This window comes from Lygodium microphyllum, chromosome 11 (genome assembly GCF_053477565.2).
Source record: "Lygodium microphyllum isolate KBCC chromosome 11, Lygodium_microphyllum_v1.1.10, whole genome shotgun sequence".
NCBI lineage: Eukaryota > Viridiplantae > Streptophyta > Polypodiopsida > Schizaeales > Lygodiaceae > Lygodium > Lygodium microphyllum.
In genome coordinates this window covers 91,955,166-91,974,490 of record NC_141145.1, presented here as the reverse complement: position 1 = coordinate 91,974,490, position 19,325 = coordinate 91,955,166, and the positions used below count along the sequence as shown (strand labels likewise).

Genomic DNA, 19,325 nt, shown 5'->3' with positions numbered 1-19,325 from the left:
ATCTAATATATTATATACATGTTTTAAATATCTTAGATAATACATTCATACATATTTACATGTGTGCCATTAACGTAAACATTAATGAAATCTAGATGTTTTAAAAAAAAGTTGTGTGCAACATGCTGGAAGGTGCCATGTTAGGGGGCACACTACGATAGCATATATATTTAACATAATAAGATTTATCTTTAGATGTACATGTTGATCTATTAAATTTTAAAAATAGTCACACCATAGGCATGGCTTATGATTGTTAAATCTTTTGAGAATACAGAATGGCCATGCTTCTTTTCAACTAGAAGGGAATGGTAAAAGATTATTGACAAGGAATGCAGTACCTCTAGATGGCCATCTTGCATGAGTATTTGGCAAAAGAAGATATAAACATACAGGTTGGGGCATAGATTAGAATTGTTCAATCATTTAAGGATATAAATGGCCATGTTTTTTTTCCATATAGCTATTTAATAGCATGGATGGAAGTACCATAAGATGAGCATATTATCTAAATAGCTAGTTATTTTGAGCATATGTGAGCATGATGTGTATATTTTGTGTCAAAGAGGTCACATGCTCACACAAACGTACACTATGGCTATCAACCTATTATGAGAGAGAGAGAGAGAGAGAGGAAGAGGTCACATGCTCACACAAGCGTACACTATGGCTATCAACCTAATATGTGAGAGAGAGAGAGAGAGAGAGGTTTTTTGGATGTGTGATTTGTTATTTTAATATGTAAACATTAAACCTTGTAGATTATGATAAACAAAATGATGCATGTAAGGTACATGTGTATTTAAGGTTGTGATACTCAAGGATGCATTGCTTTAAGATTTTAGGAAAGTGAAGGAATAGAAAGTATGAGTGAGTTGCTTGACTCACAAAAATCTGCATCTAATATCTATAAATTCATATTGTTGAATATCTATAATTATGCATAGAGTAAATTGTTTTTGTATAAAAAAATTGGTGAACGTTCCAGAGATGAAGAAGAATACCTTTACTAGTTATAGATAGACTAGGGCCGCACTTTGAAGTGTGAATGAAGGTAGTAGGTACAAAACAGAGAATTGACTGCTTATAGACAAGCACAATTCTCTGCTTGATCGAAGAGGCCAATTTTACATTAAGCAGATTCCCGCCTCTCTCAACTCTTGGGAATTACAAATTTTTTGTAGATAAAATTTGACCAGGCCGGGGAGGAAAAGGGACAGCACTGGATCGTCGCCTGAGAGATTCGAACTCTCGCGGGCAGAGCCCATGTACTTAGCAGGCACACGCCTTAACCACTCGGCCAAAGCGACCCAGATAACAAAACCAACTCCAATAATAAATATAAATATAAGAAATATTAACACTTCAAGGAGAAAACAAATTGCATAGGAAACTACATTTGTGTCTTGGTCTAACGATGCTTATTAGGTGAATTGTGTAAATGAGTTTGATGAGCCTCATATAAACCCTAAACCAAGAGACAAATAAGCAACATGATAAGAAAATTTGATAGTTAACTTACATAAGGTAAAGATGCCAATAAAAGGATCCCTTTCACACAAAAAATATACCACACCTTGGTTTAATGACTATTTGCATAGAAGATGTATAAATTCTAACTAGTTCAAGCTATAACACTACTTCTCACATAATAAATATACCACACCCTAGTTTAATGACTTATTTGCATAAAACATGTATAAATTTTAACTAGTTCAAGCTATAACACTAATTGTCACATAATAAATATAGGTTTAATGTGAGTCAAACAATTGAGCTGCATAAAGCTGTTTCAATATCTTGGATTTTGTAATATCTCAAAATGATGCTTCCTTGAGTCACTTTATTGGCCCCTCATTGTCCTTCTTTTGTGAACCCTTCAATTAAAAGTAAGTCTACTTGATTAAAAAACAAAATGCCCCAAATGTTTTTATTTGAGTGTAGAATGATGTATATAGTTTTATGATAAATGTAATGCTATATTACTCACCTGGATAAAAAATATCAATTGGGGGACTATTAATTGTCAATCTATTGGCTCCTTTACCCTAGTGCTACCTTGATGGGCTTCTTTACTTTGTTTTTCTAAAGTGTGTAGATTACAAAGTCCTAAATCAACTATTGGTAGTGTCTTCATAGCCCCTTTAACTTCTTGTGTTAGTTGTTATGAGTGATATCCCTTGAGCAACACTCCTTACATCAATCAACTATGGCACTTGCTCAAGCATAACATCATTATGATTTCGGTTATGCTTGAAATGTGTGCATACTTTTGTGTATTTTCTAATAAACTCTTTGTGGTATAAGCCATATCAGTCATACTACCTATTGTGTACTTAATAATAAAATTAATAGACAAAAATATGTGTGCATGTCAATATGAAGCCATGTCAATTGAAAAAATGGCTAGTAGTTGAAGGTACTTGTATATGTATGGTCTACTCATGTAAGTTGACTAGTAATGAAAACCACCATTGTGAGGTTGCCAAAGTCACATGGACTAAGTGGTGGGTTGGCCCCAACCCCACTTAGATGGAAAGCCAACCCATTGTGGGCCCACCCAAAGGAGATAAAATGTGATGAAACCATGTCACTCTCTAGATCTCTCTCTCCTTGCTAAACAAAGTTTTAAGTGGATTGTTCACATCATATGGAAGATGTGAAAGAAAAAGACCTTGCATGTTGAGTGTGCACGTGATTAAGTTAGCACATGAGCCTTAAGCCACCCCATGATACTTGCATGTGACTAATTTAGCATGTGAAACTTAAGTAACTCTATGATACTTGTGTGGTGCAATTGCTTTTGTTGGTCCACACATCTGTAATTATGATGTGGACCTTTTCATTCAATATAGTTCTCTAAATCTTACATTCAATGTTCACAAAAAACTAAGATTTAGTCTTTAAAAATGGTTAAATTTGAAAATAATATCTCAATTTAAAAAATAATATATTTTAATTTCAAAGTGTAGGATCAGTTTAGATAGACACAATGAAAAAGCCTATAAAATTATTACAAATGCCAAGGTGGAAAAAGTGTAGAATCAGTATAGTTATACATGATGAAAAAGCCTACAAGATCATTGCAAAAGCGAAGGTTGAAAGTTTATGAATGAATTGTGACATGTTTTGTATCAACACTACCACATTATCACAATAATCATGAGGAAATATTCTCACCATATGGAATTTAGTTTGTTTGTTCAAATTAGTTTTTGCCAATCATATACATATTCGCAAATGCAAATAAATAAAAGTCAATCAACTTTGACATCCTATATCTTATTTATTTGAACACAATTCATCCATCCATTTGTTCCTATAATGTGTATCAAGTATTGTAAAGAAGTAAGAGTCACGTATCTTTCACCTTCTATATTGTCTTTAGTATGATGCAACCTTTTTTCTTCATATTTATTTATATGTTCATACATCAACTTCTTTTAGTGTAAGTTATCTAGTATGTCCTCAATAGCCTTCTTTTGTATAAAATGTTTTCCTTTCTGTATTTCTTTAGGATAAAATTTTACTCTTGATTTAGCCTATTAAGTGCCTCTCCATCTCGAACTCCTCCCTCCCCCCCAAAAGAAAAAAAGAAAATCTAGAAAAGTGACGGGAATATCTTAAAATAGCAACATTACAAGCTTACCTTTGAAGATTATTATCTTTAAAAACCTTTGAAATACTTTTGTAGTACTTTGAGAGATTAAGAATATTAAGTTATCTAGATTTCCATGTAATATTTGAATCTACAATTGGACAATTTATCCTATTAGATTATTAAAAATATACATGAAAATGGTTTTCAAAAAAGAAAATGAGAGAAAAATCAAGAAATATTGATACTATTAGAATCCAATTTGTATATCATCAATGCTTCTTGTATGTGACCCAGAGGATCCATAGTTATTACAAAAACCACATGCTCAATGTAAAGTTACGTTAGGTCAATTTTGTACTAATATAAATTTTGACTCTTTCAGTTAGCCGATATGGTAGCAACCTAGCCAAGGGTTAAAAGGAAACTAGATCCTTTGCACCTAGGTTCTCCCAGCACTTCACGTCAGTGTTCTCGTTTGAAGCAATGGTATCGGTAACAATTAGGGCACTTAGCCTCCTAAGCCATGCTTCATGTGGCAAGAACGTTAATGGGTAGTTGAGTGTCATAAAGAAACTTCACCTAGATTCTCCTAGTGCTTTGCATCAGTGTTAGATTGGTGCTTCGCACAAATGTTAGTAACAATTAGGGCACTTTGTGCCCTAAAGCATGCTTCATGTGGCAAGAGGATTCACACAAAGGTATCATATTTTGGTCATATGGCTCACATACAAAATCATGCTATATGGTCTCTTGGTCATTATAAACTTGTAAAGAGTGTGATCGCATAGGAATCATGGGCAAATACCTAGTCACACAAACTGGGGTATAAGAGGTATCAAGAGACCCAGTTAAGGTATCTAGGAATTATCAGGAAACTATCTCTTCACCTTCACCAAACTTCCATGGCTTCCTCGCCTTCCTTCTCTCTCTTTCTGTCTTTCTCTCTCCTCTCTATAATCTTATCTTTCTTCTCTTCTCTCTCTCTCTTTTATTCTCTTCTTTATAATTAGTATCAAAGCTCAATGCTTTGGTCCTTTCCCCCTTTCTCTTTCTCAATCTATCTCTCTTTTCAAAACAAGAAACCCTAGTTACTCAAGTAGCAAGTACGGGTACAACAAGGAGGACTATAGTTGTTTGGTAGCTTTCTTGAAGATAAGCAGGAGCAATAGCTAGAGCTTTTGGCATATATGTAGCATGGTCAAATTAGTAGGTTGTCACTAAGTTTTATGCTTAGTTTTAGGGGTTTTTGAAAAATGAGACATCCACCAAAGTTAGAGAAGGAACAAACTCTAGCTACTTTTTGTTCAAGTCTCTTTTTCTCTCTTCCTGTTGAGGTAGCCATGGATTCCCTTCAAGAAACCTTACTTTGCTATCCTTGATCTCCCTCCTTAGCAACAACAAATGATCTTGCACAAGCATTCTACAGGCAAGGAGGAGCCAAATGACAACCATGATAACCTTGTGTGGAGCAAGAGAAGACCCAGTAAGCAACCCATGAGTTGTTGTGCAATTCACACTATTGCTCCCAATATTCCATAGCTACCTACCCACACTCTACTCTACCTCCAACTCCTTTCCCCTTGCCAATGGCATCTCCTGAGCTAGCATGGCACTCCATTTTCCCCCTTCTTGCTGGTTCTTCCTTCTAAGGCAAACAAAACCTACTATGTTTAGCTTGGGCAACCATTGAAGCTTAGCCAAAGCTCTCAAGCTCTGCAAGAACCCCTCGAATCTCAACTCTAGGTCCCTTCTTTAGCATTCTTGATTGAGTTGCCTGAGATTGAAGACATGCAACTTCAAGTGGAAGGATTCTCATGGGCAGCCATGAAAGCTTCATCTAAGCTTTCAATTTCTTGAAGATGAAATGGGACAAAGCTCATGAGAGTCCCATATATCAGTGCATGACTCAAATCCTTGAAGGATATAGCATATTGGAGGTATCTTGCTTCTGTGGATTGATTTGGTGAAGGACTTGGGTCCATTGATTGGGAAAGATTCATCCACCTACTCCAACCATAGAAGAGGTATATTATTCGAATCCTAATCTCTCTTTATCCATTTGATGAACCTATGCCATTCGTTTGAGAGATTTAGGTATTTAGCTCTCATCTTAACTTAATCATTTGCATTGCATGAAAGGGATCAATTAAAAGCATCAAACCTTCCAATCTTTCACTATATGCATCAATGATCAATGAGTGGATTCATCTTTACACTTGAATCAAAATTGTATCCTAACCTATAACCCCTTTTGATTTGTGTTCTTTCCTTGCTAAAATATAAAAAGAAATTGTAAAAGGGTAAGTAGCCAGTGAGTCATAGAGGTACTGAGGTAATCCCTCCCTTAGTCCATTTTCCTATTGCTCACATATAGCATTGAAAGCTCAAAGGCTTTTTTGTTTAAATTGTAGTACATGTTATTTGATTATCATAATATGCTACTATCATGTATATTACTAGCTAAGGAAAAAGATTGATGTTAGGCGAGGTGGCAAGACAAGAGCAAGGTGACCCTCCCATACCAGTAATGACCCTAAAGGGGTGCAACCTAGATTGAGGATGAAATTTGGATACCCCTCAAGTCTCAAAGCCCAATACCCATTTGTAGGTGCAGGTACACTCCCCTTTTGCTGGCATACACTCCCTTTATCCCATCTAAAGGTATTGACAATGACAAATGTTCTTAACAAATGTATTAGCAAAGGGATAAATGTATGGCATTGTCAGCTTATATACTAGTTGCTAAGTGAGTTGTGGATCATTTAAGTTCATGTATTGAGTTTCAAGCATGTATGTACTGATGTATATAGCTTGCATGAGGTCCCAAATGGTATTTAGCCCTAAAGAGGCCAAACAATGAAAAATTGATCATAAATAGGCTATAGACAGGGTGTAAGATATTGTAAACAACCACAAAAATCTACTTACAAAATTTTTCTATTATATTTATTGGAGAGATCTATAGCTCATCACAAAGAGGGCATTGTCCCCCTCAATTTGAATTAGAAAGAGTCTCCAATCAAAGTTAATAACTAAAAGTTGCACCCATTTTAGTGCATCAAGGTCCTATAGACTACACTAAAATGGTAGGACACATAGCCAAAGGAAAGGATCAAGAGGAGCTTCAAAGGGACATCATAAACTCTCAAGCATCTATGAATGATGAGCCTATCTCAGCTCAAGCTTATAATGGAGAAATGCAAGAAGAAGTTCCCAATAGAACTACAGACCCCTATAGCATGCTCAATCACAACCTATGTTAGCATGAACTTCGCTACATGGAGAGGCATAATGACATGGTCACCAACCATCATCAAATGCTCTCTAAGATTGATCAAGCAATTGAACACATGACCCTCTCCAAATCCTGGACTCAATAAACATTAGAGCATTTCACTACTCTTATTGCCCAATTAGCTACCACTCTAGTGCAAGAGAAGGTAAATGAGTCCAAGCTTGAAGCATTACAACTTCCACCATTGGACTAGGTACATGGCTCACAGGGCATCATTGGAGCTAGGGGTATCCCATTTAGAGCCATTGGTAGAAGTCCATCAACTTTCCCTAGGAGTCCTTCCAATGTTGATGGCCCCAATGGAAATTATATGGCTTAGCCCAATCATGGACAAGATGGCATTAATGGCCACTACAACATTCATGGGCAGCATGGTGTAAATGTACAACATGGTATGTATGGGCACCATGGCATGTTTGGGTAGCAAGGCTTACAGTGTGGCAATCACCATCCTCTTTTGACTTGGAAGAACGGACCTCCAAACTAAAGTCATACTTCAATATCTATCTGCACCTTGATGACTGGAAAATTATCTTTGCTTCTCTCCATTTGGAAGGTTTTTCCCATATATGGTGGTGCTACATAAGTAGAGACAATCAATAACTCATTGATTGGAAACATTTTAAAATGCACGTGGTTCAAGTGTTTGTGTCCCCTGTGGAAAAGGAGAGATCAACAAGACAATGGTATCAACTTGACCAAAGTTGGAAACATTTTAAAATGCACGTGGTTCAAGTGTTTGTGTCTCCTGTGGAAAAGGAGAGATCAACAAGACAATGGTACCAACTTGACCAACGTCATCTCATAGTAAGGGAATATATCAATCAATTTATGAACTTGAATGTGAATGGTTAGAGCATTAGTGATTATGCCAAATTGCACAAATACATCAATGGGTTAGAATGACGCATATTTGTTGCTAATGTAATGGCTCCAAAACCATGATGCAATTGAATTAGATGAAAGATATGTAAGGAAATACTACAAGAATGAGGGTTTTCAACAAGGTTTTGGACAACAAATAACTCCAATGAGGTAGGGTCAAAATGGTGGTATCTATAGAGGAAATCACATGCCTATTAGTAGCCTCAAAATCCCCACTTAGCCCTCATTTAATGCTAAAAGAAAACATGATAATTTTGGTGTAGTAGCTAGCCCATACAGACATGGAAAGTATGTTGAAAATAAGCCACAAAATGCAATGGTCAAAGTGGTAAAAAATCTATCCCACCAGATGCAATGAAGGATAGAAAAGAAAAAGGCTTTTATTTTTAGTGTGGAGATAATCACAAGGTGAATCATTCCTCAAAATACCCCTACAAAGTAGTAAAGGTCAAAGTTCATAGCATGTATGTCATGGAAGAGTGGAAATATGAAGGTGAGGGTTAAAACGCTTAAAATGTTGCAAATACTATGGCACATGCTAAAAACGATAACTATGAAGAGGATCTAGAGCAATAGTAGTTCTATGGCTCATCAAATGGATTTTCCTTTGACCTTTGTCTTGTGACCCCAGTTAGTTTGATTGCCTCTACTACACCCCTTCATTTTGCCACTTCCATTTTCTCCATCTTTATGGATGTAATGGATATTCTCTACGAACCCTAGCACATTGTGCATTTAAGGGAAAAGTAATGGAAATAATATATTCAATCTAGTGGATAGTGGTAGCACACATAAGTTTGTCAATAAATCAGCCACATTGATAGGCTCAAATATTTTTCTCAAAATTACACCACCCCCTCAAAGTTCAAGTAGCCAACATTGATGAGGAAATCAGAACACATGTATGCTCAAAGGTTCCCCTATGCTTGGCAAAAAGCTATGTGGCATCAGTTAATCTAATTGCACTAGACATGGACCCCATTGATGTTGTCGTGGGTTGTGACTAGCTAAAACACTTGGGAAAATTTGATATGGACTTCTCTTAGTTGTATATGGAGCTTTTCATGGAGGGTTAGCTCATCCATTTAGAGAGAGTTCAAGATAATGCATATTTTTGGCTTATTACAGAAAATAACTCAAACTGCAGTTAATGAAATACTCATAGATATTTGTTTTACATGAATAAGGAGATCACAAATCAGTCCTCAAAAGTGACTAATAATTCAAAATTGAAAACCTTACTAGAAAAGTATAAGATGTGTTTTAGATGTCCACATCCCTCTCTCTTAAGAGGCAGGTAGTTCATCCCATTGATCTAGAGCCCCATTCTAAGCCAGTGAACAAATCCCCTTAGAAACTCTCAAAAAGTGAGCGCAAAAAATTTACAAAGTAGGCCAAGTTCTTCCTCTTTATTATGAGAAAAAATGGAATACAAGGTGACCCCAAAAAGGTGCAATGTGTAAAGGACTAGCACACACCCTCCAATACCACTTCCTTATGTGGTTTCCTTGGTCTATCCTCATTTTGTAGGGGATTCATCAAGAATTATGCCACAATTACAACACCATTGACAAATCAACTGAAAAAAGAATTATTATCTAGGATACTATATGGATGATCACAACTTTGATCAACTGAAGGAAATGCTTACCTCAGCCCCTATTCTCATATAGCCTAACTTCTCAAAAGAGTTCACCATTCAGTGTGATGCTACTGGCAGGGGTATAGGCGTTGTTTTGTTGCAAGAACATGTTATGATTACTTTTGAGTGTTGGGGTAAAAGACCCTTGGGCTTGCCCGTGTATAGTGACTGCCCATATTCTTTATTCATATATATATGAGATATTGCAATAAGGTTGTCATATCATTCTTGACAGCACCTACATTGTGTGTGCTCTTCCCTCCTGCATCTTCCTCTTCTCCTTCTCCATTGTCATTGCATCCCCTTTAACTAGTATCAGAGCAGGTCCTTCGTAAGCACTTCCCAACATCAACACGAGGTATGGGAGTTTTTCTCTCACTCAGTTTTTAGCTCACAGGTATAGTAGGGTTTGGAAGAGCAGGGGCAGCCATAACTTCACTCTTTGGAGCTTGTTTCTACTTCCCCTTGACTTGAGCCTTTGTAGGCTTGTTTGGGCATACTCTAGGCCTCCATTGGGACTTGTCTTGCCTCCCCCAACACTGGTTTTGTACAAAAACGTGATGCTAGAATGATTCAACATTTTGCACCATTTTTCAGACCTATCTACAGCTCAACCATCATTGGAAGCAACCCCTCATCAATAGGGCACTTGGACATGGCTTCTTGAGTCCCCCAACACTTGATTTCAACCTTGGCCTTGGTCTTCAAGCTTGGCATTGAGCATTGATGTGATTTACTTCAGATTTGGGACTATTATACATAGTTTATAGGCAGCCCATAGTAGTGCTACATTAGCATTTTATGTTTGGACCACTTTGGCATTGACATTGGTTATCTGGTTGGTCCCGAATGCTTAGGGAATGTATGCCTATTATGTGAGTTGCTTTTGGGGCTGAATTTGCTCAGTCATTGACTATTTTACATAGTCCATAGGCAGCCCAAAACAGGGCAGCCCCCTGTCATTACATTTTATGCTTATGCTACATGGTCATTTGATGCCTGATTATGCCTGGTTGGTGCCTATACATGTGGGAAAGTATGCCTATGGTTTGCCTATGCTTTTGAGCTTGGATTTAGCCATTTTTTTCTCATTTTTGGACTGTTATTTGCTACTGGAATAAGTAGGGCTGAAGCTATTTTGCTTCCAGTTTGGTTATGCATATTAGTTATGGGGTGCTCCCGGCTACTTGGCCTTACATCTTGATGTATTTGGATGATGCCACATTGATGTTTACACTCCTTGAATCATTTTGAACCAAGATTAGAGCTCAATTTATGGTTTCACTATCATTTTTTATTTGCAGCTAGCATGCTACTTGAGACAATTCATGTTACATATCACTTGGGTGATTCTTGTATGACCCTCTTTGGGATTGATGTCTGAGGTGGATGCTTTTGGTCTCGGCTACAGGATGGAAAATGTTTGGGATTCGTCTTGACTTTCATTGCAGTATTTCTTTGAGTAGTTTGACATTTGGTTGGTTTATCCCTTATGCAATTTCGATGCTATTTGGCCTTTTGATGCTCCAATGATTTTCTTGGATCTTGGATGTTTGGTTTATGCAAAGATGTATGTGACATGTATTGAGTAGTGTTGCTTCCTTGTCTTGGCATTTGGTTATTGAGTAGTGATTGCTCATTGATACTTGGATTTATTATGGGATACCTGGTTGGTTAGTGGACTTTACAGTGCTTGGGCTGCAGTTATGGCTTTCTTGATCCCTTGTTGTCTAGCTTCTATGCTAGTTGGGCTCTTGTTGCCCATCCATGTTAGAGAGCAGATGCTATGTATGCTTACCTATCTATGCACATGGTCTACTACTGTATACTTTACAGAGCCACTTGTATGGATGATGTTGTACAGGTGTTTGGGCTTCTCCTGGAGCTTGACTCTTGCAGGATGCTTTGCCACTTATCGGTCTTTACTTAACTTGGATGTTCCTAGGTGGCATGATGTACTGCGCAGTGCTATATGTATGTGTATGGTTATGGACTAATTTCATGGCTGAATACCATATTCTCTTATAGCAGATGTTTTATGCTTTATCGTACTATGGTTGGTTATGTCATGTAGTTGGCTACAACTCTTCTTCATGTGGGAGCTTTTGCATCTTTGGTTGATGCCTTTATGTCCTCTCGTTCATTAAGGTTTCATGAGCCTTTGCAGCATGCTTCTACCACAGATGTACTCACAGATTATTGTCTTTATGAGTAGGTTCCCTCCATTGGGATAGCCCTTGACTCCTTGAGCTCTGTGGATGCTATGGATAGCCCTATTCATGATGACTTGGATTCCTTGTCGTTTTCTACATGTTCTTCAGTTTTACAGATGTTGTATGCTTCCATTGTGGAAAGCTTGGGCATGTTAAAAGAAAATGTTTTAGATGGATTAGAGAGCTATAGAGACAGAGATGGACTCGACATGAGCAGAGAGTCAGCTATGCAGTAGATGTTACCACTCTTTCTAGTAGTGAGGTACATACAGTTACCCATGATGATGTAGTTGAGCATGTCATTATGTCATCTAGTTTCCCTACATCTTACTTGCTCAATGATCAGGTCTATGTCTTTGATTGGCTATTGGATTCTTTAGCCTCTTGTCATGTTACCCCTCATAGAGCATGGTTCTCTTCTTACAGGGAGGTTGACAGATGTATTGATTTGGGCCTTGAGCATACTTATGCTATTGTTGGTACAAGGGACATACACCTAGCTTTTCCTAATGGGACTTCTCTTGTGCTCCATGATGTATTACATGTTCCTATGCTTAGTAAGAGCTTGGCGTGAGTTGTATGATGCAGGTTACTCTATTTCTCTTCAGGATAGGTCATGGAAGATCTGTCATGGTTGCTTGGTTTTGGCAAGAGGTTCTAGATTCGATTCTCATTACCCATTGCATGTCTCTCATGTGGGAGATTCTATGGTTGCAGTTATCTGGATACCACATGCATTGTTATGGCATTGTCACCTAGGCCATATACACCACAGAGAGATGGAGATATTGTCTTGTTCAGACTCTATGATGCCTCCTTTGTCACATGCAGATCTTGACGCTTGCCCTGATTGTACTTATGGTCCTTGTAGAGCCCCTTTGGCCCATGGCAATCGTGAGAGACATGATCCTCTAGATCTTGTCCAATGTGCGGTATATGAACCTATGCCTTCCTAGTCACTTGGTGGAGCATTATACTTTATGACCTTCGTGGATCATGCTACCCACTGTGTTTGGGCTTTTCCCTTGGTACGAATTGAGGATGCCGCGGTTATGCTTGACAAGTTTATGGATTCTGCTGGTTGCAATCCTAGGTACTTGCAGATGGATTATAAGAGTCATGCTATCTCTCCCAGTTTCAATCCTATTGTTAGCAAATCTAGCATTCATTTCTTATGCCCATGATATTACGGGATTTCTCATAGCATGTGCCTAACTCTATAGGCAAAGGTTGCTTCTATGCTTACCACAGCTGGGTTATCTTATGGCTTTTGGGTTGAGACCCTTATGACGACAGTCTACTTGCTTAATAGAACATTGTGTCTGAATTTGGGTAGTATTACACCACATGAGGCATGGAGTGGCATGAGATCCTCCTATGATTACTTGAGAATGTTTGGTTGCTAGGAATTTGTATGTATGCTAGATATTCCTATGTCACGCAAATGTATCCTCCTTGGTTATGGAGATGGTGACTTTCAAGCTTACAAGTTATGGGATTTTGATGCCTAGCAAGTTATATGCAGTCGTCATGTTGTTTTTTATGAGACACAGACATCCCTCAAGCCTCTTGATGCACATTCAATGTGCTTTATGGTTGATGCTACAGTCATATGTCAATCTTTCGCTTCACTAAGGCCGCATACTCTCTTGAGACCCTGTCCCGGGATGCTGGCCCTTCTTCTATGATTGACTTTGGAGAGTCTGTGCTCTCAATTGTCTCCTATGTGCCATGATGATGCTATGCGCTACTCTGATACTTATGCATTATAGCCTTGCACTCATGAGTTGTGCTTGCTTCATGAGAAGCATTCTTGGATTGCTCCACTATATGGAGCTGCGGGATCGCTTGTCTCTTGGATGTCATGGACTTGGGGATGCTTGACTCTTCTTTCACAAAGGTTCCTACTTATCCCATAGCTCGCTTTCCGATTGGGCGTTGGGTGAGATGTCATGATTCCTCGCCTTGTCTCTTTTTTTATTTCTTTCATTTTTCACTCCCTGGCCCATTGGCCTTTTAATGGGAGGATGTTGGGGTAAAAGGCCCTTGGGCCTACCTGTGTACAGTGACCGCCTATATTCTTTATTCATATATATGAGATAGTGCAATAAGGTTGTCATATCATTCTTGACAGCACCTACATTGTCGTGCTCTTCCCTTCCGCATCTTCCTCTTCTCCTTCTCCACTGCCATTGCATCCCCTTCATTGAGAGCCTTAAGCTTGATGAAAAGGAAATGGAAATGAATGTTTATAACTAGGAGATGCAAGCCACAATTCATGTTGTTAAGAAATGGCACCATTATCTCTATGGTAGTCGATTTATAGTAAAGAATGACCATCAAGTCCTCAAGCACTTCTTGAATTAGTCTACTTTGACTGCTAAGTAGATGAGATGGGTAACAACCTTGCAAAATTATGCTTTTGATATCACTCACACTAGGAGCAAAGATAATATAGTGATTGATTTGCTCTCATAGATATGGGCATGCAGAGTGTCATCCATGTCGGAGTTGCATATTCATTAGATTGAGGAGCTCTAGGAAGCTTACTTATTATTGAATGAATTTACCTTTATATTTCAGAAATCATAGCATGGGGCAATGGAAAAAAACTCTCAATATCAACTTAAGAATAGACTCATATGTTCCCGTGGCAAGATTGTTATCCCCCACACTTCTCCCTTTTCACACCACATAAGATCATGGAAGAGATACATTCTTGCCCCAATACTAGTCACTTGGGTGTTTTCAAGACATGTAATAAGATTGCCAAAAGTTTTCATTGGAAGGGCCTATGGAGGGATGCCATGGATTTTGTATCTAGATGTGTTCCATGCCAATAGAACAAGGACAACACTATTAAACCTATTACTTTATTGCAGCCCTCACCTATCCTTGAGGAAATTTGGATGCATATCACCATGGACTTTATTGCATGTCTCCCTATAACCAAAAAAGGATGGAATATCATATATGTGATAGTAGATAAGCTCGCCAAACTTGCCTATTTTATCTCCACTAAGACAATATACCATGTCTCAAGCAGTCACTTAGTTTATGAAGCATGTATTTAAATTGCATGGATTACTAAAGGTCAAAGTGCATGACACAAATGATAAGTTTATAAGCAACTTTTGGCTTGTGTGGTTTTCACATCTATGGGTACCAAGCTTGCTCCATTCATATCATACCACCCCCAGACTGATGGCCAAACCAAGAGGGCTAATAAATAACTTGAGACCTATTTGAGGCACTTTTGCCATGATGTACAACACACTTGGGATATATGGCTCCATTTGGTTGAGTATTCATACAACAAATCCACTCATTGTAGCATTTGGGTATCTCCTTTTGAGACATTATATGGGTATAAGGTTCCTCTCTCTATGGTCTTGTTCAATGACAAGATAAACCCTCAGAGTAAAGAGGAGTTAGATTGCTTGCATGCCCTACTTTAGTAATGTAAGCTAAATCTTCGAAAAGCACAATATCATATGAAGCTCTAGGTTGATGTGAGAAGACAACACATGGAGTTCCAACAAGAGGAAGAGTTGGTCCTCTTGAAAGTACTAAAGTCCCATTACTCCACTCTCAAGGATGGCAGAGCAATAAGTTAATCTACAAGTTCTATGGCCCATATTGAATCACAAAGAGAGTTGGTGACTTTGCCTACCACTTAGAACTCCTCTCCTCAACCAAGATTCACAAAGTGTTTCATGTCAGCTAGCTAAATCCCTTCATTGGAACCTCAATGGATTATGTGGAGGAGTTACCGCCCATAAAAGAAGGTATCATCTAGTATATTCCTAAGGCAATCATTGTGTAGCGAGATAAGCATTTGAGGTCTTGATCTATTAAAGAATACCACATCAAACATGGCAAAGTCTATGTTTGGAAGAAGCCTCTTAGCAACTAGATATCATTTTGGATGATTTTTCTTAAGAGAGGTTTAATAGGTTGCAGGCTAGCTAGGCATCCCCTATTTTGACCCCAAACTGCATGCAAACATCACTCTCTTTTAGAACAAATTTGTACCTGCATTAATTATAACTAAGAGCTTTGTACATGGGCTAAAAGTACTCATCATAAGCTTTGTTTTGACATATGGCATGCCCCATTAAAAGTAGCCCATCAAGAGTTATGATAAATTTACCCCAACATGCCTGTGGTGAACATCATGCTATCCATATTCTTCAAGATCCCATCGGTGATGAATTGGTGGCCAACTTTCCATGTATTGATGCCCATCTCATATATGTCATCTATATATATCCATATACACCAATTTCTCTTAGATATAAACTACCCTATCCAAAAATTCTCTCATTGTAATGTTGATCAGAATAGTACTCTATAGCCCCACTTCTTATCCACTGCAGTAAGTTCCTTTTGATTGTTTTGTTTTTTAGGGCAAAGACCTTTGGGATCATGATGTGTAAAGAGTCAGGCTGCATGGAAACTTTCGTTAGGGGAGTTTTGAGGTCTTGAAAATGCATTTTAGGATAGAGAGAGTATGTGTGTGCTCTAGACCAATAGGAGCAAAGCCTTCATAACAAAACTTCTATTTTTAAATATATAAAAATCATTTTATAAAAAGATATATACATATTAATATGAAAAATATATACTATCAATATCTATTTTTAGCATACAATCTCCACCACTTTTATTCAATGATATATTTAAATTAATGATAATGATTGATTTAATTTAAATTCAATAAGTAAAAAGCTAGCACTCGTTTTTTTCCCTCCTTTCTTTTATCCCTCTCGTGTTTTTCCCTCCTTTGTGTGGTAGCCTAGTCCTCTCTCTCTCTCTCTCTCTCTCTCTCTCTCCCATGGATACATAAATTCAACCTTCAACAAGGCATCCAAGCTCCCAAATTACATCCATATTAGTGTTTAATTTATTCCAAATAGGTGGAAGATGGATTTCTAGTATCATTAGCAAAGATTGTTGGATCACCATACAACAAGCAAAATGTGGGAAAAGATGAAGATATGAGAGCTCATTCATCTCTATTTGGAAGGGTATAATTCAAGATTTCAAGCTTGGAGTAAATAGGAATAGCATAAAAGAGGTACTAGTACAACATGTGTTTATGTATCGAGAGCTGTATTTGGAACCTGGAACTTCAAATCTTCCAACGCATAGACCAAATTGTAAGCGTTTGATTCTTAAATTCTTTATTTTCTTGAACTTGGTTTAATATTTTCCATTATAACATTTTTTTTGTCTTGTAAATGTAGATCCCTCTAATATTGAGGAATGGCAACCAGTCCAGTCTATTGTTGATATTATTGATGTTATGCATGGTTTGATTGGAGAAGAAATGTACAAAGGTAGAAAGAAAGAGCTTGCAAAGAGTGTAATATTCTTTTATGACCATTTACATATTGTCTCCATGCAGCATAGCCAATGGAGATCAATATCCCCCCTTTCTTTACTAGATTTTTCAAGCTTTGAGTGTCCTTTTCCAAGTCCAGCTATTAGTTAGGGCTATAGATATAAAATATTTTCTGAGATAAAGAGAGCATTAAAACCTAATATCTCAAGTAGGCTAAGCAAAGTTAGTTTGTTTATACTTATTAATATATTTTTTACTTTATTTTTTAATATTGAGATAAGAAGATCAAAGGCCATGCTTTTAGTGAAGAGACTCACATATAATCATATCATATAATTTTTTTATGAAGGATGGGACACTAGGACAAAAGAAAAATTTATATGTAAGATAGATCGAGACTCTATACCTTGTAAATATATGGTTGCTACTCAAAAGTTCATCCTTAGCTTTAATTATAGTAGATGGCATTACATTGGTGGTAGTCTTGTTGCTTTAGACCGAAATCTTAATAATTTTGGCAAAGATCCTATAGTGGATCTTGATGTTTGGTTCAATGAGGAGATTATTGCAATCCTAAAGGTTAAATCATCATATGTATGCTATATAAAGTGAGCATGGATTTATAGAATGAAGATACTGAACTACCATGCTCATTTGTGTTCTAATTTAATAACAAATGAGAAGACCATATTGGGGAATATGGGAATTTCCCGTGAGTTTGGGACAAGTGGTCAAATCTTTGGATTTGTCATAACTTGAACATTATAACTTCAAATCAAGTGCTCTTTAGCTCAATAGATTCCATTTTTCAAGTGCTTTCTAATTATAGGTCACATCATATGGTTTTGAAAAACATATGGGCATGTTATTCGGGTGCTACCTTTTTAGTATTCAAAAAATGAAAATTGGGAGATTCCCAAACTCACTAATATTGTGTTTGAGTGAGTTTTTATATCATATTATATCCAGTTAGGTGTATATCTGATTCCAATTCTTGATTAACAAACATTTATAATATTTTTTTTTCAAATATTAACGAGAAGAGAGAAGAATATACAATGCAAAGATATTGAATAAAATATCTCTTTACTATCAATATAAATACAATGGCATATTTTTGTCATCCATCTCCATGACTTATACACACAAGAGCTTAAAAACAATGAGACAAAGCTACTTCTTTTTTCGAGGACTTTTCTTAGAAGAATGGATTTCCTTTCTAGGAGTCCTTTTACATTTCTTTGATGCTTTGGTTGCCTTAGGTGTTGAAGGCATAGCTTCACCTATTGCAGTTACATGTACCTCCTCTTCTTCATTGTCCAAACCCCCACTACTATATGTTCTTGGTTTCATACAATTGACCATTATGTACTACATGACCTTTGCTCTTATATACTAAACATGCTCACTTGTATAGCAATTCCTTGAAAACTGTTATACATTTATAAGAAAAGATTTTAGTTCATTGTGATTTTTTACAATGGACTATTTTGCAACGAATCTCTATCTTAAAGTTTAGTATATTTTACATTACCTTTATAAGTTTATTATCATTGAGATAAATAAACTTAACCAATCTTCTAACATTGGCAATTACTCTCCAACTCTACAAGAATGACTATCATCTTGATAATAACACTGCAACCAACAATATAAAGTAAAACTATGAAACTTGTTTGTGGTAGTTTATAGAGTAAATTTTCTTATTATGTTCCAACCATATTAATCAAGACCTTACCACCACAACTTGTCTATATTGCATTGTTACTACAAGTGAATCAAAAGGCATGGGAAGCCTTTTCTCTAGCACTTTAATCAATATTTTTATAGCTTTGTACCAAAAAGATAATAAAATTTAGAGTACTTGTTGCAAAAAAAAATATCAAAATATTTAGAGTACTTGCAAAAAGAAAGATAAAAATATCAAGGAAACCCTGGATTATATAACTTAGAACTTATCATTTCCATGGCTTCCTTTCAAAAAATTAATGAGGAAACATTGCTTTCAACACAGCCTATTCCAATTAGGCTCCAATGAGAATAAAAAACAACCATACTTCAATAATTTAGCAAAACAAAATCTCATAAAATCTAATAGAATATCAAATTACTTACTTTTCATTGTACGGAATTAGAAGGAGCTCCAAAGTATCAAAGTCAATTGGATTGAATCAATTATCAGATGCACTTGTATCAAGCTCGCTCCTCGTATCAAATGAGATAGATGGATCAATAATCTCAAATTTTTTTTGTATATCAAAGGGGAGCTCATGCATTACACATATAGCAAGGAATGGAGAGCATAAACATGAAAATCCTATTGTTAGAAAAATATAGTAAGT

At 36.8% G+C, this 19,325-nt stretch overlaps 1 non-coding gene across 1 annotated transcript; it reads right to left on the bottom strand.

Annotated features, from left to right (window-relative positions):
• Positions 1 to 1,228: 1,228 nt before the first annotated feature.
• TRNAS-GCU (transfer RNA serine (anticodon GCU)) lies at positions 1,229 to 1,310 on the bottom strand. The gene has a single exon. It is a non-coding gene; the product is annotated as a tRNA-Ser (tRNA).
• Positions 1,311 to 19,325: the final 18,015 nt, after the last annotated feature.